Below are 27239 nucleotides of genomic sequence, written 5' to 3' on the forward strand. Positions count from 1 at the left end.
GTCTTATTCCCTCCTTTTTCCAGTGTGGCTTAAAGGTTTCTAAGGAGAACGTTAGGTTATGCTGCTATAAAATTATGATTTATGTTTGGTTCAACGGGATTATGTCTATAAAAATATATTACACAATAATTGCACTTGCTCAATGTTCATTAGCCTGCTTACAAATAAAATAAAAATTGCGTGATACTTTAAAAACCTTTGCTATTGCGTTATCCATAAATTAATATTATATTAATTAAAGTAAAGTGGCTACATTAAAATAAATGGTTTTTAGTTATTGCTATTTTAACTGTAAAATACACATAAAGTATGCAAATATCGCATGCACGTTGGCCGTCTGACCACGAATTATATGTATTCAGCATGAAAAGCAGTATGTGTTCAGAATTTGTTTATATTATTTACTTTTATTACAATCCAAAGAATTCTTCAAAAGGTAATGGCACGCTTTTACTAAGTAGGTATATTATTAAATTAAAACTATTTTACAGATTTTTTATATTATAATTTTCTGCCGACGTTTTGAAAACTTTACAGCCGTCGTGGTCATGGGGCGGACTCAGGTGTTGGTCATTCAAAAAGTCAACACTGTGAACTCATTCTGCATCGATCAATCCATTGAAAAAAAAGATTTGTATAATTGTAAAATGAAGGAAGATATTGTAACTTTGACTTTTCGGATGACCTTAGGCCTAGTGACTACGAAGGCTGCAGTCTTCGAAACATCGGGACAAAATTATGATATAAAAAACCGCGATAAAATCCGTAAAATTGTTTTATCTTAATGTCTAACGTTCACGTAAACATAAGAAATCATTACACCTATATTATTATTATTATGATCCTAATTTGTTTATTTATAAGGTTATAAATGTTTTGATTTCTATTTCTAAAATATTGATCCCTGCATCTGGTTATCTTTGTTACATTTTCAAAAGAACTTTTCATCTTTGTTCTAGAGAACATTCCAATATAATAATAAGTACAAAAGACAATAATTATAAAATTAATAGATTAAGAACTCAGTTTTGTATGTAAAGAATTTAAAAATAACAAAATCCAATGACGGAATTTCAATTAATCGGACGATATTACTGCATTATATTCATTTAATGTTTTTTTGGAGCAAAAATATTTACATTTTAGTATTTTTTACATCCAATTTGTATATTAAATATGGCTAGTTATTTAATTAAAACTCCCTACGGATGCCGCAAAATAATAATAAGGCGCGATTCGATAATGAAAAAATAATTAACCCTCGCATTCCGTTTCACCATAATGAGAACATAATTCGCTATTTTTGTCTGACGTTTTCAGTTTAATATGTGAACAGGATAATGAAGGGAACAGAAGATACACATTTAGCGTGGTTTAGAAAGGGACACACAGTTGTGTACTTTCTCTTATAGATTTGCTGGAAGCTGTACGCTTCAGTTTTCAGTGTCGGATGGTCGCTCGTAGGGCGTAGACGTTACGATCTTTCGCGCTGCGAGAATTTTCCGTTTACATGTGATCCTAAAAAATAATAATGTCCTCGGAGGATGATTTTAGGACCGACATCTCAATGTGGATCGTATATTATGTGCGAATGATGTGATAAAATTTTATAAACATTTTCTTTAAAAACATTTTATTATTCGTAACGGATTGTGTTGCAGGTGCCATGTGTGTGCCTTTGCTTTTGCGAAAGTATTAAAAAATAATAACAGTGCAATGTGTGGCGTGGTTTTTTGAAATTGGAACATCAGAAATCTGTGAGTATTTCTCTTTTTAAACAGCACCACGCTTTGTTTATAAGCGGATAAATAACGGTTTTGTAGTAACGTGATATCTTTTAACGTTATAATACGTTTATTTGTTTTAACGATAGTGTAAAACAAACATCGCAATGTTGAGAGTTCTCAAACACCGTATGTACGTGGCATGAGTTTTATTTATTTTTGTTATGGAATTAGCAACGGCACATATACGTAGATACACGTACATTTCTATCGTTCTGGAAATAAATGGTATTGTTTACCGATTTTCCTTATTTATTTGTTAGTCATCTGAATAAAGTTTTCATGTTGGATATTGTTTTTGATTTATTGACATTGTTTTAACCTCGAGTGCAATATATATAACAAACTGAGGGTACATACTCAAAAACAAACAGCCTAATTTATTTGTTTATGAGATATGAGATAAAAAAAATTGCCGACTGATCAGAATTCTGATTTACCGCGTGTTATCACTAATAATTAATATGTACATAACTTAATTTTTTGCGTCTGCGTGAAATTTAAAATGTAATAAATACTGTTATAAACCATAATGATTTTTAATGCTGTTGGTAGACGGCGTCCATAGTCCATGATCTTCATATCGATATTACGGGAATAACTATTACCCCATATAGACCGTATATGTATTTTTTTATGTACAAACAGGTAAACACGTGGATCACCTGGTGGGTGATCTATACCTACCCATATTTTTTTAAGAGTTATAAACTACCGACCTTATCGGAAAGGAATAGGGGTTATTTGGCTTCTGGCCGTCAGAATACAAAGCGGAACAGCAAGCTGTCACTTGACGTCAGAAGTGAAGTGTTTTCTGTCCTTAGCAGCTTGTCTCTCGGTCGTCCATCTAAGTACAGTCAGCCACAAAAATTGATAAATTAAAAACTACAAATCAACTATAATATTGTGTATTATCAATAGATTTTTTTGCTTTCTAGAATAAACTGAAACTGATTTAATATTTTCAAATGATGAAATATTTCATTAAACTTTGGTATAATGTTGAAAGTTTTGAATTATTCAGCTATTTTTTTTGCTAACTGTATGTAAACGGTATCTGCATAGTAACTTATCAGTAACTGACGCAATGCATCTATTCTAACGTAAATGTTTATTTACATTTATTAACCTATTCCATAAATACTTGTGCTTATATTCAATATTTTTTCATAAATCGAAAAGTTTAGATCAAAGTATTGATGTCTAACCATTTGGCGTCTGAAAACTCGATAAGAAATAAAAGAAAAAATAGGTTAGAAAGTTGTAACGCAAACTCTTCAATATGATTTATGGCCGCAGCCTAAGTACCCACTTGTAACTAAGTATTCAAGTTACAAAACACCCTTTTGTGGAGATCGGTTAAAAGTGTTTGTTTAATGAGATGGTAGCTGACAGGGACGAATGCTCTTAAAATATCTTTCTCCCTGTCTGACGCACTTGCCTGTCTTTCGATTGATTAGGTATGCGGTGACTAGACCATGCAGGGTACATCAAGCAATCTTAAAACGAAGTGGTAACGTCCCTTATCGGTTTCCAAATAAAAAGAACCAGCAAAAATGATGCCCAAGAACTGGGGAATCCCATAGAAATGTGGTCAGACGAGAGATCTGATTATCCTAGCTAGAATATAAAAGTCAAGTAAAGGAGAGAAATATAAATGAAGATATAAGGTTATTATTAAAGTTTCCATCCGTCTTCGATTTTGTGGATACGATGAAAGTGTTGCCATTTTCATTTAATTTACCAATCATAATAAACCTAAATTGATACTTACGATATTATAAGATTAAGGTTCGGCAACAACCGCGGCTTAAAAGTTTGAAGAGAATTGAAGTATAACCACTTATTGGAAATTATTGATGAAGATCGATCGATTCCTGCGATTATGGTAGAAACTAGGCTCATGCCTGAGACACCGGTCAAGGATTAACGTCTTGAGGAATGCCATTAAAACATTAGTTTCATTTGCCGCTAAAGATATAATATTGGCAGGATTACTTGCTTTGTAATAGGTCCCCAAACCTTAAAATGGACTATTGGGAACTAAGGTTCTCCTTATACAGGAAGGTTATTTAATGCATGGACCAGCAAACAAGAACATAAAAGATACTAGTGCCTAATTATACAATCACTAGTCACTTGTTATCTCCTCTCATTTTTATCTTATGGATCTATATCCATAATCTCAAAATCGTGAATGCGCTGCAAGGAATTACAAAAGGGTGAGGACTGAGGGCTTATTTGGGCTTGTAGTTGAATTTGAAGGGCACCTTAGCCGATGTATTTTGAGATATAACATCTGATGTCTGGTGAACGCAGTGCAATGTGATCTTGTTTATCCAAAAGTCCTTGAAGTGGCTATTGGTTTATGGGCGCATATCACGCTCCATCATACGAGCGGCTAGCTCGTCTCGATTTTCTAAAAATCTCAATTACTATACAAAACGCAAAAGTCTCTTCACGGTATTTTGTAAAATTAAAGTAAGTCTAAAATTGAAATACATCTGGAATTAATTATTTGTGTTGCAAGCGGTGTCGGTGATCGCTTGGATAACGTGCGAGGGCAAATCAAAGGTGCCAACACAATAGTCAGATACTTAGGTTTAAAACAAACAAAACTGTTGATTGGTATAAATCATAATTTTGTCAGAAACTGGCGTTTGCCCGTGGTTACAATTGCGTGAATTTCTTTATATACAGACGAAAATAAATATTATGTATCTAAGTTACTCATGGATGGCCCTCTTAAACCTTCTAATAGAAAAATGTGGATCTTCCTAAGATTTTTTTTAGAATCTGTTCAGTAGATCGAGGGATGTACAATCGAACCTAGAAGTTCATACAAACTTTGTCTTAACAAAATACTAGCGTATACTCGCGGCTTCGCGTAAGAGTTTTGCATGACAAAAGTCCCGCTATATATTTTCCCGGGATAAAAAGTACATAGGCTACTTTTTATCCTGTAAACTATCCCCATAGCAAATTTCATCGAAATCCGTGGGGTAGCTTTTAAGTTCATCGCGTTCAACCATGTAGACAGATGCAGCAGAGGACTTTGTTTTATAATACATGTATTTTTAAGAGCTATTTAAAAGGAATAATTCCACCATACATGTTTTTTGCGTTACTTCAACCATTTACGTAGCATACGCAACGGAAGCTCTCAAAAGGAATAATTTTTTTCGGTATTTGCATAATTTTTCATTGCCTTCGCTCTTATTGGTCATGGCGTAATAGCCTATAACCTTCCTTGATAAATGGGCTATCCAACAATAAAAAAAATTCACTTGGAATCTGTAATTCCTTAAATTAACGCATTGAAACAGATAAACACTTCAGATTAATGTAATAGTATAGATATGTGAAACTGTGCAAGTAAAATAAGTATAACCTACAATAAATGACCACAATATTATTCTTTACCAAAAAATTACATATGATAATATAACGCAGAAACGCGCCGAGTATAAATTTATAAACAACTTTTAGGGCCTATTGGCTAGGAATGAGGAGTCGGTTGTGAATAAGGTTTGGTGGGAAACATTACACTAATATAAAATGGAGTATTGCATTAGTAACTTTACGAAGAAAAAATAAAAAAAGAAATATGGTTTATTGTCTCATCTGGAGCATGCATAATACATGTGGGTAAGATTAAACCGTTTAATTAGTGTGGTATTACACGACTGCGGTATGACAGTATGGACTTATTATGTACAGTCAGCCTCAAAAGTAGCTGAATATGCAAAAAAAAATGCATTTTTTTTCCCTTAAATAAAGCAGATCCCTTTTTTGTGACTACGTTGGTACGAAAAGAAATTTTACATTTATTCAGTTGTCAGGCAACAAGGTGACAGCATCTGCGCGCCGCTTAATGTGGCTTAAGTCCCATATAAATGTTTATGTGTTAATTTATTTACTTAATATAAGGTTGGAATATACGAAGTGCATTTACGATCTAGTGATTAATGTTTACAAGCAAGTTCAAGGCTGAATGATAAATAGACATTTGTTCCGAGTTAATTGAGCGACGGTTAGCATATTCTAATAAAGTGGCAGAAGAAAAATTGCTTTTAGCTAAACTAATAGCTGAGTTAAGTAAACATCTTCGATGAATATTAAACACTTTCTTAATGCCATTTAACGCGTTCACAAATTAACATAATTTCGTTTTATTTTCGCACTTCGACATTTTCTCTTCCATTTGTTTTTATACGTACATGCTTATATTATATTTTTTGCAAAACAACAATTGCAAAAAAAATGTTATCGAGCTATATTAGAGTTTCAGTACCTAATTACATTATTAGGCTTAGAATTATATTTACTGTCTTTTTAACACATAGTAGAACAGATTTTAAAACACCGAATAAAATGATATTATAAAATAATTATGATATGCAGCAGTTAACAGGCGTCTGTGCGATGCTTAACGGAATAATCAAAGGAAAACACTTAACCTTTCCATTCTGAATTTTAATTAAAATTTAATTGAGTGGCTATGTAAAAAGTGACGTAACATGCGTAGGAGTTATTTATTTCTCATGTTATCACAAGGCCCCCTTATCAGTACTCGAGTGGTATAAGAACATTTGAATCTTAACTCTTGGTCTCTCGTGGCTCGCCGGCGAGCCAAGACAGCTACATGACATTTGCGTGTGTCACGGGATTATAACCTTATATACTACATAATAAGGTTATTTTTCCGTCACACGCGTAGCTGTCAATGTTTGGCGGCAAACATTCAGCTACCTGTACATATTTGAAAATAAAATTTTGACAAGTCATGACGGGTTAAGCAATCAGTGGTCTTTAAAACGTTATCTATACACTTATTGGGATTATGTTCTCATTTCAAAATTCCTGTACCGATAAGACTTCACTCGACAGATAAGTGTCAATGCTCTCCACCCCACGATGTTGAGTAGCAAAAGAAGTAGAATTAGTCAGTTATTGTATTAGAAAGATTACACAATTCCAACACCGAGCTGTCAATATTTCATTTCCAATACTATGACATCTTTAAGAACAAATTACATGTATACAGTTCAGTCAGAAGTGTTTATTTGGGTTCGGCGGAGTAGCTTTACTGCACCTAATGTTCTGCACTGCACTCAAAGTTAAGTGAAGCCCAAAGAAAGTGGCAACCAGCAAAGGATACAAGCATCCCCGGACGGTCGGCACAATCATGCCAGGTTGCATAATTGCTTCTTCACGCTTCGCTTGAAGGATCCCAAGTTATAGGAAGGAGGGAACACGTATCCTGGCAAACCATTCCACAGCGTGGTGGCGCGGTATAAGTATGAGTTTCCGAACCTTAGTAGAGCGGTAGTAGCACATCATCAAGTAACATATTTATATACATTTTATGTACTGTGTAGTAAGTAGGTATGATTTTCAAAAGAGCAGATCCAATTTGATCCAAAACCCCTTATCGAAGTTCCATGTCTTTCCATAAATTTCAACAAACTTTATACTATTCCAATTTAGATTTGCATAGTATAGTATTTAATACTCGTCATTGTCCCAAAGCAATTCTTTTACGCTCGGTCTTCACACCGAACGCCCATGCATGGGGGGACATCGTTGGAGGCCGAAGCACATAGTGCAATGTGTATAATAACCTCTTGGTTGTAGAACACATTGAGAAATTCCCATCCTTCTGGCACTCTTCCTTCCCCCTTTTCCTATTTCACTCTCCACCTGGGCCGCTGGGGTTGATAAGCCGGTGGACAGCTTCTGTCCCGTTAACTAGGCAACCCGACGAAAAAATCAGCGGTTCCCACCCAAAAACATACTCGTAATGCATCAGCGATGATTTATCATCAAGGGATCCACTTGCTTATTTTCCTTCCTTTTATAAAACATAGCAGTAATAGATCCGACATAATTTAACTTTCGCCCAATTGAGTTGATAAAGCCTGCATCGCTTTATGAATCAATAAATTTTATACAGGATGTTGCGTTTTCACAATCAAAACGCGCTACAAAAATAGTGCTATATTGAAACGTTATTGTTCGATCAGACGGCGCGTGAGTAATCATTGTATTTATATTTCAAAAGGATTTTACTTGGCACAAGTTGTGAGCTGATGGATTTAGCGGATTTATAACACGAGCGTCGCATAGTTGCGTTGTAGTTGTAAAATTGTTTATGGCATTCAGGTCAACGCATTTTAGTTTACTTCTAGAGAATTTCGTGTAAAATAATGTCATCTATAGTATTTTAAAGAAACACATCATCGTTATGGTCTCTATAATTCTAAAATATATTCTATATTATTTTCTTTATCTATTACTAGCGATGTTGCTTCGGACTAATCCAGTGCCACTATTCACATTGTCTGATACCATGCATCCTATTGTGTGGCCTTCCACGTCCTCTGGTGGTCTCTCGTGGTCAAAGATTAGGTACCTTCTAATTATGTAACCTCTAAATTTGCATGCTTTGGCTTTTACTGTAATATCACATCACTCTGATCGGTTTGCGCGAGCTGTGGTCGTTCAGTGTAATAAGATTTTGCGGTTTACGATATTTTCAAAAAGATAAAGGAATAGGTATATTTATAATAAATATTATAGTTTTCAACTCTAGTACTTCTGGTTTATAGCTAAGATAATATCTCAGATAATGTGGGTAATTCAGCTCACCGAACTGTAAGTAATGGGTAGTTTCTGAGGTCTGCTAATCCTCTCATGTGCCTGATAACGTAATTACCCTTATTCCTGTGTTGATTCTTTTATTTAACTTTTACGGAGGAGCAAATGCAATGCTATTACTGATGTTTGATTGTAAGTTCTTACATATATATTCAGAGCTCTTTTCTTTGCTTATCATGGTATATGTGTTATTATGGTAAATAAATAACTAAGGAACTGAACCAAGCCGTACCAGCATGGCAGACGAAAGGAATACCTTTTCCATTGCTACAAGAATTTAATGACAAAAAGGTTTCAATTACAGGATTTGAAATTAATATTAATAATTAAGCAACTGTACATGCTTGGTTGTCATATCTGGAGTTTTTAATTTTGTTTTCTCATACATTGGACCGAATATCTCAAGTAGGCACCACTGACAGACAGACAAGCGATATGCGTGGTATACGGTAGTGCGTATTGTATATTTACGAGTTCAACTAATTGAGAGATACAGAATTTATGGCCTCAATTGAAAGGGAAAGTGTTTCGTCTGTTCGATGGTAGACTGATTGATTTTTATGTACAATCAATGCAATGACTACATTGAACCAGATAGCATGATCTTTGAATAGAAGCAGATTAAGGAGTGGATCATGGCTGAGCAAGTTAAAGTAATTGTTCAGTATCACACACACTAACTAGTAGTTATATGAAAGTAGTAATGGATGCGATAAAGATTATATAAGGATTGAAGATCAGGTAGTCATATTAATGACCGTAACAGCTGAACTGCAGCTTCATGCCAGTTTTCTTTAAACGAAACGAAAGTTGTGGATAAAACTGTGTCTTGTCTTTTTAGAGAAATCTAGTATGTTTTAAAGTTTGTCTACCTACCTACATCGGGGCTACCATTATATAGGCAGAATAGAAAAAGGTAACTATAGAATCACCGTTATTCGATTTTTTGCTTTGGAACAGTGAGAAATTCTAAACCCGAAGAAAGGGTGTCTTAATTTTTTTCAGCTCGTTACGGCCGGCGTTCGGGGATTTTTCCTTGTTATATCACCATCTGAATTTTTGTAACTATATCTAATATTACTATATTGTCGAAGTTAAATTATACTGCAATTTAAAATTCAAGCTATAGAGTACCTACACCCGAAAATCATTACCATCTTTCCGCGCATAGTCGAGTAATATTTCAAAATAAATCTCTTAAGCTGATCTAGGTTTGAATACATTTCTAAAAACACTTTAATCTCTTTAATCTGATTTGTGCAAATAGTTTGGCATGACGAAGGTTTCCCTCAGACTGGAGAGCGTCGACCCTGCCGACACGGAGGGCATTATCATATGTAATAAGGTGAAGCTGTCTGTATGTAAAATCATTTAAAGCAGTCATGACGTGCTCTGACATGCAGTGTAGCGATAACTTTGAATATCAATTTCATCATCATATTTATTGTGAGAAAGCATCTGTGTGCTTAGAGCGTGGCAAAAATATGAAACAACTCCGTGTCGTTTTATTGTGATTGGTTGAAAGGCTGACACGTGATTGACTTATTGGTCTCCCGATCAATCGCAAACATAAAAATTAAATGACATTGAGTTACGAGTCGCGTTTTTGGGGCTTCCAGGGAACACCACACTCAATACCTCCATGTAGTTCGTATCTCTAACACTGACATTTTACACAGTACTTTGGGTTCATAGTTTAATCCGAGGTGTTGCTCGGTCATCGTTTTTCCAATGATTAATCAATTCATTTATATTTATTCATAAAGGTGTTTGTGCTTTTACACGTTGGTTTGCGAGGGGGGCGAGGTTCCGCTATTTTATACGTATCTCATCATCATCATCATCAACCGCAGGATGTCCACTGCTGAACATGGGACTCCCCCAAAGATTTCCAGATCGCCCTATTGGAAGGGGCCTGCATCCAGCGACCTCCTGCGACCTTTATGAGGACATCTGTTCGCCTCTAGAGTGGAGGCCACGAACTGACAAGCGCGGCGTTGGACGTCCACCCACGAGGTGGACAGATGACCTCATACGTATCTGGCCTCCCCCTAAATATAATTGTTACGACATGAAACCTCAAAACAGAGGGATCTAAGACCAGCAACAGCAAACAACCTAAAGGTTAACGTGTTATCTTGCTGACGACGATGCTTTTTGGATATTTCCAAATACAGCCTTGAGAAAAAAAATACGACATTTGAGATATTGCTCTTAGAACTGCTTTACAAAACAATTGAAATGTAATCAATAAATTCCACAAACCGTATCAAAAAGCTTTAGTAGCAAATTAATAATACAAAACATTTATTCAATAGCTTAAACATCTCGAGTGGAAGCCTTCAGCTCTTTGAAGAGCCCTTGTATTGTCTGCAAATTCTATTATATTTCACTGCTCTTGAGAAAATTAACTTTATTGTGCTACAAAATAAAAATGCTTATGTGTTACCCCTTATAAAATTATTATATATAAACGTGACGGTAATAGGTGATATCAAAGTTGATCTATAAAATATTAGTGAATGATCAATTATTGATGAAGGTTACGTTCACTAAACATACACGCTCATATTATATTGTAAAAAATCTTAATGTAATAGGCCAGTTGATTAAATACTCCAGGAGGAATAAACATTACAAAACTTTTTCGCCGCAAATACTATATTTAAGACTGGGTTTTGGGTCTATAGCATACGATCGCGATCAAATAACTAAGATATCTAATGGTCAGGAAATCATTTATGGATCGCATCGTCGTTGCCTCAACTACAGCCACAATGCTCAATTGCAGTTGTTTAATCTAATTCTTAATAATCAAATACATATTTTATTTATAATACGAGCAAAATTTTTAAAATAATACTTGGAGAACGTTCTAAGTGCCCTGTCTGAGAGGCTTGGGAAATTGCATTTTCCTCGAGACAAGTGCTTTATCGTGAATATTTTGAACTTTATACATCTTAAAGTAATAAACTACACTAGCGCATTTTCAAGAATATGCTTTTTTGATCTTCTTCAGCATGTCATCATTTTTATTTAACAATTTTTTTGCTTAATTAATATAATATTATGACAAAAAAATAGTAAAGTGATAATATGGTACCTACTCTTAAATATCTTCTAGAAGAAAGAAATTATAACTTTTTAATAATACTAAAATTCGCTGTTCAATTTTACTTAAATGTGATGAACATTGCTACGAAATTTCGAGAGATGGAAGCGAGCTCTAATTGTAATTGCTACTGACGGGAGCTGACACCAGTATGTAAACGAAGCTCGATTCAAAGAATATTATATAGCGCAATTGTTTAATCTCTTTTCATTTGCTTGATGTATCTGTAATTACGTTATCTGCTAAAATTTCAAATATCTTTACTTTAATTTCAATATGGTATTAACTATAATCCTAACTTTAGTTACGTCCATAATTCTGTTCAATGTTTTTGCTTTCGATAGTCTTTTTTTAACAAAGGACAATAAATAATGCTCTAATTGGATCATAAAATATTTGAACTTTAATAATTCTATCTCAAATACCACCGAGGTTGTCTAAAGCTAAAGATAAATGTGGCATAGGCGTAGTCACAACTCGGTGATAAATTAACCAGGGTAATTAAAAATGGAAGGATTTATTACAAGGCATGAGTAAAGACGATTTCAATTAAATTAATTATTATATGGTGTTTTAGTCAAATAGATGGAGAATATGCTGTTATTAAAGTTGGCACGTTTACAACGCATAGCAGCTGGAAAGATGCAGACTGCGATAGATTATAGTTTCGAGGTAGATAGCTGTGGCGAAAGGTGAAATTTTCCGAAAGGCAACCCAACACTACATATAGGTACTAATATGCATAAATGCCGTCTGCAAATTCTGACGATAATTAGATCTATCAAAAATTCTACATATAGGGAAACAGGTAGAAATCAGGTTATATGGAACTTGATCGTATACATATAGTGTTCTTTTCGTATTTTAGACTGACATAATTTCTGACATAAATGTCAGTCAGAACTGATTTCAATGCTTAATAGCTATACGCAAAGTAATAGAATTGCTCAATTCCTGTTGAAAGTTTATTTTTGAATTTTAATGTGACATGTTGATTTAGTTGTCTCATAATATAATCAAGTTAATGCATGCTCTCTTCGTAGGATGAAAATGCGTGTACTCTATAATATGGAAATATCTGATGTCTTCTTAGTTCTTAAAGTTTAACATTCCATAAAGGTTATAGGAATTTCATAAAGGTTTAATCATTCTCGTTTTGCTTTCGGGAATGCTTTCGACTGCACAATCTCGTTCGATGTGAAACCACAACGGCATTAGCAATTGGTCATTCCATCAGCTAGATTCCAATTTCAAACGCTTTGAAGCGTTGACAATATCCGGCCGTCTATTTTATAGCCAATCTATGCAAATTGCATTAGTAGCGTCGTTTTGATCAATAGGCGTATTATTTTATCTAAAATTAGGCAGTCATTCAGTTAACCCCTTCATTTATTCAGCAATATTTGAAATTCAACCTTCTATATTACATATCAAGAAAAAACAACGAATAAAATCATCTCCTTCAAGATAGTAAACAATTATTATAAACACTACAATGCTGCAATTTCAGTCAAGTGTCGTATTATTGTCAAGAAAATATGAGATCCTTGCTCGCCTTCGCCTGGGTTCCACGGGATACCATTGTCTGATAACAATACGGGGTTAAAAATAAGCGAACAAAGAACCGCTTTGTAGTGGCACCAATGATCAATAGCCCACTAGTGTCGTAAATTCCAAACGTGCTTATAGGACTGGATATTACTGAAATAATAATGATAGACAACGCCTTCCATTTTTAAAAACCGAATTGAAACTTGATGATGATTGAAGAAACTTCTTCGTAAATATTATTTTCGAATGTGGTATAGAAAGTAAATGATAGTCACAAATGAATCCTCATAAAGTTTCCGATATTACAGAGAGGATAAGAGATACAAGAAATGTCATATTGCTAATGATGGTTTTAGACGGTTAGCGCGATAAATTTTCTGCTAAGAGGGAGCTAGCCCTTCGTAAATCACTGTTTCTAAAGTGGTGATAACGAAGACATTGTTTGCAATGGGATGCCTTTGAATCGTACTATGTAACTTATTATCTTGTTGCAACATGGCAACCATGGAGACTGGAGGTCTTATCTTTATCTCTGTTGCCATTGTCTTAAGACTCTATTGCTTTACAAAATACATTAAGTATTTTCCTCTGGTTTTTATTAAGCAATAAAATTCTAATTTTACTAATTCGAAATTGGTTGGTCTGTGTACGACATGCCACATCGCCTCGTCCAAGTTTCAAAACACAATCTTGAGGAGTCTGAAAATAGTTAATTTGGTGTTTGCAAACACTACGTTTGTTTTATAAACACTAATTGTGGAATGGACAGCCGTGAAGCAATATTTTGAGAAACACAAAATAATATTAACACTTTGTTGTTATTTTAAGTGGATTACATTTTTTATTTTTTATATATTCTGATGGTATCAGTTCTTTTTGATTCTTTTAAATACTGCGTCTTTTATTTAATGAGTTAGATTATAACTATAAATCTTATTAAAAACCATAGTCCTGCGATCGGGACATCATGTGATTAACTCTTGATTTTGGGATAACATTAACTAAATATCTTGTCACATATAGTCTTGGACATATATTATTCTAAGATATAGGACATGTCTGTTGTAGTGGAACATAAGAATCTCCGATCAAATCCAAAATTTCCAAAGTCGAAAATCAAAATCTTCCTCCTCTACTCTTAAGCATGACTTTAAATGAACAAAAATCAAAAGTTATCAGTTACCATTCATGCATTTTCAGCTTTATTTCGGGTGAAGCGACTCGCCACAAACAATTGGATCCATGAAACTTGGACAAACATTTGCCTGCGGCGGACATCGAAGCCGGTTCAAATCTACTATGCCAACAGGCTAGACTCGCACCGTGACGTCACCACGTCCCTGATATCCAAACTGCAAACATTCGCAGCGTTCCTCGTTTCTTTATTTTATTAAACTTTCCCAGTATTTAGATGAGTTTAATCAGGGTTTCTCAAATATATTACTTGGCCACACGCCAATGTTTTAATCAAAATATTCCGGCCATTGGTTTTTGTTGTGATTTCCATTATAAATTGTTAAGGCATCTGTCATAATATATGAAGGGCCAGTTGTTTAAACATTTCTGGGATCGAAGGTAGATTGAGAGACGGTGACGCATCACAGCGTGGAGTCTCGTGACAACTCCAGTTTGGCTCTTCAGTCACATATTGTATGAAGGTAATAAGATACTAATCGGCAAGAGAGAGCGCGCATTGTGGTTATAAATTACCATAATAAAACCATTTCAACGGTACCTTTAATGTGCTCCGATATTGCCTGCCTTTAACCATCAAAAATGTAGAAATAGGAAATATATCGCATAAGTATAATACGTATATATAAGCATAAAAGGCAAAGTGTGTTTAGCAATGATGAAAACTTAATGTCAGGTAGCTGATTAACTATTAAAACGTTCAAGGCGAGCTAACAGCATCTTTACTTAAGTTTTCATTGGGAAAAATGTAATAACGTACCTTTTCAGGACTCAAACCCTCGTTTCCTATATAAATAAGACTGTAATTAAAAACTAAACTAACAGCGGCTGATAGTCTGACTCCATCAAATATTTACTTAAACGGTACCTTTGATGTGTGTTGTGTGTAAATTCTATTGCTTCATTACAAAGATTTATTATCTTCAACTATTATATGTGGGTTGAGCCTGTTCTTTTTATTAAATCCACTCAAAGCCCAACAAAGCTGAATTAATATGAGTAAGTAATAAATCAATAATAGATGGTAGCGAGAGATTTAATGTAAATATTATGAAAAATGAAATTGTAGGCGCCGCTGTAACGCCGCCGCGCACAATTTGATGTACATTTAACGACTTCCTATTTATATCTTCAAAGAATGTTTTACATTCATTTTTAATTATGCTACGCAAAGACATAATCATAATTTATTTTGTTGTTGAAGGATTTGCCTGACTTTTATGAACCCCAGTGACATATCTCTTTCAATCTGTTGCTGTTATGATTAATTAACATCCAGTGCGTACAAATTTGTAATTCTTGATTTATATTCATCTAATTATAATGACACACTTACAGAACAGTTTCTATGCAAAATACTAGAAGAGACATGACGTGGGATTTAGTTGCTGTTATCTCTTAGATATTGCAATTTGCAACGATATTCAAATAAGAATCTCGTAAAATAATCTAGAATAATTAATAATTGTTTCATTTAGTGTAAAAACCGATGAATAATGTAAGATTTTGTTGTATAGTAACTTTCTAACCCATTTTCTTCGAATGCTGAAGACCTAAAGCATCTCTTAATTTTGGAGATTAGAACACCATAGATTCTTTTCTCACTGTGTCCATTAACGCTGGAAGTAAAGAAATCTGGCTTATAAAATGTAGCCAGTTGGCTGAACTCAAGGAGCCCACTTATCTGCCACTTAAAGCAAAAGCCCTCCGCAACGACAAGCCAATCTCAAGGGATGATCTTATATCTGCAAACCGCTAACATAGCGTGTATGCGCGTTGACGCTTCAAGGCCAAACGTTAATTCATTGCGTTTTTTAAATCAGTTATGGTATATTTGCGCTGACGGAATTAATAAATATTATGAATTTTTGCACGTGGTTTGGTGTAAGAGCTGATATTGAGATTATAAAATACTGTAAAAAATATTTCGAAATAATGTTAGTTATTTCGATAGTTTTTGAAGTAGACTTAACGTCGGAAAAGTCAAAACGTCACAAGAAAGTCGCAGCACTGCTTTTTATTGCATAGTTTCGACATTTTTAAGGAAACCCGGACAAGGGTATCTGCGAAGCGTCAACGTAAACGTGAAAGTTTATGAGGTTGTGTACACTGTACATGTCCGTTAGAAGTAACTGGCAAAACCGATGAATGGAGTTGGATGTAATTTAGCTCCTAGAAAAACCTTTAAAATTAATATAAGCTACTTTTTAGCAGAGGCGATAGTTTAGTTGGTTGTGGAACAGACTGCCGAGACAAATGTCCGCACACACCTATGACTTTTCAAAAAAATTATGTGTGTTTTCTTTGTGAATTATCGCTTGCTTAAACGGTGAAGGAAAACATCATGAAGGAACCTGCATACATGAGAAGTTCTCTACAAGAATTTCGAGGGTGTGTGAAGTCTACCAATCCGCACTAGGCCACCGTGGTGGACTAAGGCCTAATCGCTCTCAGTAGTAGAGAACGCCCGTGCCCAACAGTGGGACAGTATATAATACAGGGCTGATATTATTATTATTATATTATTATTACTTTTTAACGACTAGCAACACAGTGGGACTTCGACCACGAGAAAGATCTTTGGCGCATGGGAGCCGCAAGTCAATAATATAGGTTAATTAAACATTGATTAATAAATAGTAAGGATAGGTTTTCAGACTTGAACAGGTTTCACAATAATGCTATTCCAAGTATGAATAAATGTTACTGATGATATAACAATGTGCGACTCTGCAACGTTAAATGTCAGACAGGAGAGTTTTCAAAGAAACTTCCAAACGTAAGCGTCATAGATAAAACTTCGCAGATGCACCGCTAATGATTTACGGACAGACGTGTTTACGTTTTTTGTATTAGAACATGATAAATTGAGTGTATGAGGTCGCGATCTGTAGCGAGATGCACGGGTATTGGCACGACAAAATATTTCAATAAATTTGTTTAAAATTATACATGTTTGATTTGAAGGTAACTTTAACTATTAGAATCAATTCGTACTGACATGAAGCTTTTTTAATACGCTTTATTATTTTTTATTGGTTTCAATAACGATACTAGCTTGCCATTCGCCTGATGGTAAGTGATACAACCCATACACAGTGGAAACACCATCCAACACCTTGAATTACAAAGTGTTGTTTGGTATTCCACTGCGCTCGCCATCCTGAGACATGAGATCTGAAGTCTTATTATGTCGAGTTACACTGGCTACAAAAGTTGGCTATAAGTTGTTTTATTTTTTTCTTTTAAGTGTAATAAATGCGAAAGTTTGGGAAGGTGTTACGATGTTTGTTAGAAGTAAACACAAAGAAACAATTGAAGGTAATTTGCTGTTAACGAGGCACAGGTAGTCCATATCTCGAATTAACATCGTAAAAAGCACTTTATATTGGAAAAGTAGAACTTTTATTTCGCGAGAAAAACCTTTTATAAGTTTCTGCTGTTTCAGTAATGTTACTGTCCAAGGTACTTTTCCAGTCTACCCGACTAGTAAACTATACCGTAGTTTATTTTCCACTAGCTTTTGCCAACGGCTACGCCCGCTTAAAAAAATTTGGGATGAATATTTTCCCAGAATAAAAATATGACTATAGCGCTCAGGAATAATGTAGGCTACATTACCTATTAATGAACAAATTTCAAAATCAGTTTAGTAGTACTGGAGATAAGCGCGTTCAAACAAAATCTTCAGCTTTATATATAAGTGTAGATTATAGCGGCGATAGCCTAGTTGGGTGTGGAACGGACTGCCAAGACGAATGGCCGCAGGTTCAAATCCCAAGGGCAAACACCTCTGACATTACTAAAAAAAATTATGTGTGTATCTTTGTGAATTTATCGTTCGCTTTAACGGTGAAGGAAAACATCGTGATTAAACCTGTACATCTGAGAAGTTCTCTATAGGAATTTCGAAGGTGTGTGAAGTCTACCAATCCGCACTAGGCCAGCGTGGCGGACTAAGGCCTAATCCCTCTCAGTAGTAGAGGAAGCCCGTGCTCAGCAGTGGGCAAGTATAAAATACAGGGCTGATATTATTATATATAGATTATAATCTATCGTTTAATATGCTATTCGATCCGCTACCTCGCTCTTTGTCTAGCTTTATCTATCGCAGATTACATCAACATTCAGGTCGGAAAAACAAAAATCCTAACATATCCGCGTTATTAGTGCAATATGATGTTATTATAAACAACCTATTATGATAAATGTTATCTTGAGGTAGATAAGATTGCCACATGTCGACGCCCTCCATGAATATGGTAATGCAAACCTCATTTATCCTCAGGGAGACAATTTCTTCACGTTCGGAGGGTTTCATAAAACTTTAGAACCTTTGCATGACGATTAATAGTATGTAAGGTTGGGTTTCATCAGGTAATATTCATTGTGTTGGAAAATTAATCTTTGTTTTATTTTGTAGCATTTTCTAGGTCGAACTTCTGTAGCAGCAATGGCTGTTCTTTTTGGCTGTAATTAATAACAATATTATTATTTAGGAATAAGTTATGTCATTGTATAACATGACCTGAGTTAACACATCAATGTACCAGTTACGCTCATAGTCCTAATTCAATAATAGGCAATATAATTCTAAAGCATCAAAAGCTAAGGCCTTTTAGAGTTCACAATTATAGCCGAGTACAAAATCAGCATACGATACGACCGCCCATAAACAGTGGAAACACCATCCAACACCTTAAATTACAAAGTATTGTTTGCCATTCCACTGCGCTCGCCATCGTGAGACTTGAGATGTTAAGTCTGATTATGTCCAGTAGTTACACTGTAGTTATACAGGCTCTGAAGAAGAACATCTTATTAGAGGAGTGTTTCTAACATTGGCAATTTCAGATGTTAATGACATGCAAAAAGCATTCTTAATTACATGCTATGTTAATAGCAAGCATTGGCCTACATGTAATTGTTCACAATAGTATTGTCTGACGCACGGATTTGAACACAGACCCGCCAGTAAAACTCGTGTAATCCTTTGAAGTCACGCCGCGCGTGTAATCGATTGGCTCGCATAAATTTAACTATGCGGGAATTGTGGTAACGCCGTGTATCCGCTCATCTTGTATTTGCATAATCGAAGAACGTAACTTTGCTAGATAGGTTATTGTGATTAGGCAGGTTACAATGCTTGGAAATAGCGTATGTTTTGAACTGACTAGCAAATGAGGACCGTATCTGGTGTAAACATTTTAATTGATCTCACCTATCCTTAAAAAGTTATTTATAATAACGAAAGAATCTGGTGAATGCTAGTAATAGGATATACCTCATGGATTAGAGGTAGGATATATGTATTCAACTGATAGCGACAATTATACAAGAGGTGTAAAACTAACCATTATGATCCACGTAGGTGTCTTGTCTTCTGGGATCAGGCTGTGTAAATCCAGTTCCATCAGGCCTGCATAATTGTGTTGACTGCCGATGGGTAATCATCTCTCGTTAGTCAACGTTGTATTGGACCCCTCTCCACTTACTCACGTCACTTAGCCGTGCACGTAAGTGTGTCGTATTCTGGGATCACCCAGAAGACATTCTAGAACAGTGGTTCTCAAACTTTTTAAATGACGGAACCCTTTTGGGAAGCAAAATACTTGATGGAACCCTACAATAAAACAATTGTTTTTATAAGTGTATTTTTTATTAGTCAGCATAATAAAAGTACAATGTTACAGTTACTAATTATTATTGAGAGAGGTGTTTTGATTTTTTTTTCTAAATTCTTGCGGAACCCCGACAGAGGTATCACGGAACCCTAGGGTTCCGCGGAACACACTTAGAGTATAGCTGTTCTAGAACATACTCCACTTACTTACAAGTGCAATGAGACCACTTTGCCATGCCCGCATAAAAATAAGCAAGAATAGATTAATTTAAAATATAGAATGGGGGATCAGAGATGAAAGAAAGTATCCTACCAGAAATCTTAATAACCGCACGAAACGTAACAAGATGTCGGATATCACTTCACGTTGGTTTTCTGTGAGATAGTTATGGATCAACCAGTCCTTCATGCTGTATAAAAATGTGCATAATAGTAGCTGTTATTTTAAAGTATTATTGTGTTAACAAACAATAAAAATATATTTAAGGTACGAAACATTAACAATATATTTCAAACGAATCCAGTACGTTGAAAACTGACTTTATTGGCAAATAAAACGAATGGAAACACAGTGTCTTAACAAGAAATTGCGAGCGAAATTTATGTTACTCAAGTTGTTTCGTTAATTTGGCACGTTTTCCGTTCACGTGACAACTCTACTTTTTTATACGTAAATGTAGGCATGGACTACATACCTAGTGGCTACGTTGATTAATATCCAAGATTTACTAATAAAATACGTAAGTATGAATGTTAAAAATAAAAGAAGAAGCCGCTAAACGGATTTAGATTTAAAACGATGAGTATTACAGTGGAGATTTAATTATTGGGACCTCAGTTATAAGGCTTATAAACCGCGAGCAAATATCTTTGTAGTCTTATAGAACTTTGATATGATACTTTTAATCTACTTAACCGATTTTGAAAATTGTCTATTAGCAAGCTATATTACAATTAAGTGCTTCTTTTTATTTCGCGAAGGTTCATTAACATGGGCGGAGATGCGACCAACACTAGTTAAAATCGCTTTTTTCACACATTCAATTATTCGAATTTTCTGATTATTCGAATGGCTGATGACAATTAGTTTGGTTTAACAAGTCGCCACTGTAATTATACCATGTCGATTAAGATTTTGCAAGGTGACCTAACATAGCCTATTTCCTATCAAAGTCAACCTTTGCCAGAATACTTTAAATTATACAATTGTACATATCCTTATGTAAATATAACATTGCAGGTCATGTCGAGGACCCAGACGCGTAAGTCATGTTTTCGGAAATTTGTTTTTTTTAGTCTAATGTAAAACACAAACAATGTCAAATTAGTGTGCCATCACGAGTTCCGATACCTTATACTTTTAATTTCGGTAAAATACACATTGGGACTTTTATGAAAGGTTAGTCTAGGAAAGGTGTTTTAACCGACTTCAAAAAAAGAAATAGGTTCTCAATTTGACTGTATTTTTTATTGTATCAGAAAGTTATTTTATTTATCATTAAGAAAATATTTCATGTTACCTTCATAGCTAAATAGAAATGATACTAGGAAACGTACAAGACTCAACGGAGGCAGTGATGCGAAATTCCTAAATTCCTAATATAAATCCTTGTGAAAAGAACCTTCTTTCTTGGAAAATGTCGAACGTCTTCTATTGAAGACAAGCTTTTGCTCGCAACTCTATTGCGTATAAGTTCGTATATAGAGTTGTATATAGACAGAGATAATTTAGATTATTAGTGTTTTATGTGTACTATAAGAACCTATGTAAGATATATATATTGGAAAACCTGTAACAGGCGTAATAAAAAAAACTAAACCACCATAGCAACTGGTCTTTAGTGAAAGTAATTAAAGAATTATACCTTTGTTAAATAGTCAATGTAACAAAAATAAATACAAAAAATCACTCTCTTCAGTTTTGTTTCATAGTAAACTAGCGACCCGCCCCGGCTTCGCACGGGTGCAATTTTGACTATTTTTCGATATTATTATTATACATATAAACCTTCCTCTTGATTCACTCTATCTATTAAAAAAAACCGCATCAAAATCCGTTGTGTAGTTTTAAAGATTTAAGCACACATAGGGACAGAGAAAGCCACTTTGTTTTATACTATGTAGTGATCTGACAGTCAATACTGCTGCTGGTAGTGACAAAGGGTTAAAATTTTCCGAATTAGAACCCGACACAACATATAGATACTAATATGCGTAAATGAGATCTACAAATCCTTCTTATGATAATTAGATATCACATGAATTACGAAAGGGAAGTAAGAATCGGGTTATATGGACACTCCGCGTGTGGAAATACTAAGCAGCTTTGATACCGAGCCTTATCGTGCTGCTGAAACTATGCCACACCACTGGCTGTAGACAAATGCCTTCCTACAAACGTTAACGATTATACAAAAAAAAAAAAAAAAAATATATGGGAATGACGCATCCTAGCGATAGACTTATCGATAGGCTTCTCATACCATAGCCTACCACGTTAACGCAGGGTATTTCATTCAATCCCCACACAATCAAGTCCCAAAATCTTTTATTAAACAGGATCGTCGGCACTTCAAAGCGAGATTTACGAGTAAAGTTGGACAGGCGGCTTTAATATTATGATAAAGAGCACTCATGGGCTTTGCTCGTTTTGATTTATTGGTTTTCAACTGTTATGAACTCGTATTATGTTAAATTGAATAATTCTGTTCGAAATCTGTGAATAAACAACACCCACTATGAGTATTGGTACAGCCTAGTGGATGATGATGTCATTTGTGACGTCAAAGATTGTAATGGCGCTGGTGTGATACGAGGTCAAAGGCAGTGCTTTGAGTATGGATATAACAATGATGAGTCTATTTTCTTCCGCTTAACGATATCTCAGTCCGATGTGGGGTCCACGCAACAGTTTTGAGTATGCCACTTAATTTATTATAAAAGTATTTAGTTTATTATTTACTTATTGTTAAATAACTAATATAATTATAATCAATTCACTTCATAAAGATTACACTTTAGGAAATGTACATCGATTACCTTGTACTAATATCTACTAAGTAGCAAGACTATAGTTTAATGTGAGCTATACTTTTCATAAGAAAATAAGGAAGCTCAGGAGTAGGACATTAGAACTTATTTTGATATTTAAATGGGTAGAGACTGTTCTACCACTACATAGAGCTTTATGAAAGTAACAAAAAACGACACTACATAATGTGACTGGATAGACTTTAAAGTACTGAGTGTTCGTTAGCGAACTACGATACATTTAACTTGGACTTAAATTGATAATAAATACCATATTTTTTAAATATAAACTTAACATTATAAACGCCTCGGCATATCACAGTATACTTTTCACATAGACCTTTTCGTCAAATATAAGATGACCAAATATAAAAGTCACGCGGCCAATTATATTCATTAATAAATTTATATCAAAGAGTACTATTTACATCAGCTGTCTAATAAGTTAAACTGACGGATAAAATTAAAATAAACGTAATGCACACACCCTATGAATATTTAATTTACTATTTCAGTACAGACTGAGATTCACGGATAACGTCTAACAGAATGATTTATAATTAAGTAAAGAGACTACAATTATATAATATTAGGCAGTGAATATAACATGAGGTATAAAGAGAATTAGCAAGTTAATAACACATCACACGATGTGAAAGATGGAGACGACGTTCTAAAGCGTAAAGCTAATCCGTGATATTCACTGCTGAGTATTTTATTTCTTTCTACAGTTTAATGTATATTTACTGACTCCTCCAAAATATACCAACGATTAGGAATGCTACATATATTATTAAAACCTATCTATCTAAAATTAATCAGTATTTAATAGAAACTGAACACTCGTTTTAGATCTTTTAGAGTGCTCTCACTTGGAAATGATAAGCTATGTCTGATAAAATAATGCGTCATTGGCGTTTTAAAGTAGAGATATGATTTTCATAATGACTAATGTTAAAGCGTGATTTATAAGGTTTTTATTAATTTAAAAACTTTACACTCTACTTTTTTTATTTAAGGTGGTAGCTCAAGGTCCATTTTCATACATTTTGTTTCGGCTTTAATCTGGGTAACTAAACAAGTATTGGCAAGTAAAGAATTTAAATTCACGTCTAGTTAGTGATTAGTTCTCGCAGTTGAAAGAAAAATGTAAAATAATTAATAATCATGGATATTTCTGCCTTTAAAATTTCGTCATATTAAATTTTAAAGGCCGAAATATCCATGATTATTAATTATTTTACATTTTTCTTCAACTGCGAGAACTAATCACTAACTAGACGTGAATTTAAATTCTTTACTTGCCAATACTTGTTTAGTTACCCAGATTAAAGCCGAAACAAAATGTATGAAAATGGACCTTGAGCTACCACCTTAAGACTATGTTTCTCCATACATCCATTCTCATTGGCGCCTACTAACTTCTCCTTATACTCCCAAAATTCTTTTTTACCAAAACCCTGCCCCTCTTTGACACAGGAGCTAACATAGTAACAACTAATTAGACTAAGGCATAATCCTTCTCAGTATGGGAGGCGAGCCACGTATCAAATAGTGGAACCTCACTAAAATATATACTATCTCTTCATTTGGAAAAAGAAATCCCTCTCGATATAAAAGTGGCAATAGCCTAATTGGTTGTGGAACGGCATGCCGAGACGAATGCCTGCAGGTTCAAATCCCAAGGGCATACAACTCTGACTTTTCTAAAAATGATGTGTGTATTCATTGTGAATTATCGCTTGCCTTTACGGGAAGGAAAACATCGTGAGGAAATCTGCATACCTGAGAAATTCTCTATAGTAATTTCGAGGGTGTGTGAAGTCTACCAATCTATGCCAGCATGGTTGATTAAGGCCTTAATCCCTCTCAGACAGTATTGTATTAAAGACTTAAAATTATTATTATTAAAAGTACAGTGTTGCCAGCATACCGCTTTATTTTTTTCAATGTTTGTTTTTTATTTGTCGCCAGTTTCTGTACACAAATTCCAACCACAAAAACCGAAATATCTTTGAATAAAATTCAACCATTTTCCTTAATTCCACAGCCGACGAGTTTTAACTGACCTATCACCATCAATTTTGCTGTTTATATTTTTCTAAAACGAAAATAAAAGCAATGTGAAAATTTGTTGGCCGTACATAATAATAACCGATGTACGATTTGGATTAATGTGAAGTTTTCTTTGATCTTTACAATATAACGTGGGTGGTAAGGATGTGGCACAAAGTGTTAGCGTTAGCGTTTGCTGTACATACGTGATAAATTATATTTATAGTTTTTTATGACTGTTATTATTCATATTTTAATCTTTATTATAAATATGTATTCGATAAAAGGCATATATACAAATCTACGCAGATTCTCTACGTCGACGTAAGTAGGAACACCGACGTAGTGATTTTTGTTACATTAACCTCGTCAGCAACAATTTTTTTGAGAAGGTAATGCGAATACTTAAGAATTTTTATTGACTTGCACCGATGTAACAAATATATGATGTTAATAATAAATATATTTCTCATAGAACTTATTTATTCTTACACCGATATCCTCTATACATCAACGCTATTGAGTAAACAAGAAGCTCTTTTGCGTTACGAAACAATTCCGGCGATTTTTTTTCATTTATATTATGTATATAAATTTTATATATTTTCGTAGTGGTAAATTATATTTTGTATATTATACTTATATTTATGGTCACTTCACGGAATACAGAGGCATCGCAGTGAGTTGTTTATTGTAAAAACAAATTATGTACTTTAATACGTTTTATTTTGTTTTTAGTCTTTGATTCTAGTCTTGTTTCGTTATCTTTACATGAGTTTGATAATTAACTCTGATTATATTCGTATTTCTAAAAAAAATTGTTTAGAAGTATAAATAAAAGTTTTTATTTATTTTATATCACACATACTCGTGCCCTTTTATCTTCAATGGGGTAGGCAGAAGCGCGACTAGTGGATCCGTCTTTTGATTCTTACCTGACACCTCAGAGCGGTAGTCGTACGCAGTATGAATGCCACGCCGCCGAAACAGGCATTTAGTATGGTGCTGGTGTTATAATATATATTATATCCGCCCAAATAGAGACCACCGTACAAAAGATGTTAAAACCCGCCGTAGTGGTCCACGTAAGTGTCTCCCGTTACGGGCACAGTCTGTGTAAATCCGGTTCCAACAGGCCGTCATAATTGTGACGACTATCGAGGGATAGTCATCTCTCGTCAGTCGAGATTCTTCTGGACCCTACTCCATACCATCAGGTGCAGTGGGGTCTCTTAGCCATGCCCGTAAAAAAAGTACAGATCATTAGTTTTTTTTTATTGTTTACCGCCAAAGCGTATCCATCGCGCCGGATGTTTTCAAGTGACTTAATTTCGCGATGCAATCGAGGGCATGTGTTTATGCACCGCGATTGTGTTAATAACATTTTCACATTACGGTTTATTAATACGTGTGAAATCATTGTTACAAACACAACACGGCCCGGGACTCTGTCTGTACGGAGTTTGTGGAATTGCAATTAGATTACAGGTTCCGTAACCAAGATACCTTTCTACAATCTTTAACACTAATAGAAAATAGTATTGAATGATATATCATCAAACATAAAATCTATATATGTTCTATTATTATTTTGTTTCATTTATGTTATTATTATTTTCACGGAAAGCGTTACCAGCAGGTACTTTATAATGGCATTCAAGATTTCAATTTAAAAAAATACTCTTATGCAAGATATCCTAAATATAGGAAAACTTATATTACGTCATAGCGCGTACCTGAATCAAGAATATGATTAAGGGAATACAACTTTTATCATTTGACACATGGGTAGCGTATATTTTGTACCACCAAAGCAGCAGATGCTCGTAAAAACAAAAAAAAAATACACCACATTATTTCCTAGCATATACGAATAATTTGCTGATCATTTTTATGAATTAATATGATAATGATGTAATTTCCAAATAGATTGAAGACCGTATTGATTGACAGATTTGGGTCATTTTATTGACAGCATTTTCGGTCTTATAATAAAGCATCTATTGGAATATTTTTATGTAGATTATAATGATGTAATAGACCACAGTATCGACGCACGTAGTCACAAAATCCCATATTTCTATAGCCTAATAAATTTATTAAATCTAACCGAAACATACAAATTCAAACGAAAGAGCAATCCATGGTCATCTGAAGGAATATAATTTTATATTGTATATAATTTTTAATGAAATACTCATTGTTTACACGAAACACACGCGGAGTTGAA

General features: G+C 34.4%; 1 protein-coding gene across 1 annotated transcript in view; it reads left to right on the forward strand.

Moving 5' to 3' along the window:
* Positions 1-1444: 1444 nt before the first annotated feature.
* Positions 1445-27239, forward strand: part of LOC115441588 (diacylglycerol kinase 1) — a 75141-nt gene continuing 49346 nt past the window's right edge. Inside the window, exon 1 of the mRNA XM_030166435.2 lies at positions 1445-1757. The gene's annotated coding sequence lies outside the window, so the exon portion shown is untranslated. The remainder of the gene's footprint in view (positions 1758-27239) is intronic.

The sequence above is a fragment of the Manduca sexta genome, chromosome 18 (assembly GCF_014839805.1).
Source record: "Manduca sexta isolate Smith_Timp_Sample1 chromosome 18, JHU_Msex_v1.0, whole genome shotgun sequence".
Lineage (NCBI taxonomy): Eukaryota > Metazoa > Arthropoda > Insecta > Lepidoptera > Sphingidae > Manduca > Manduca sexta.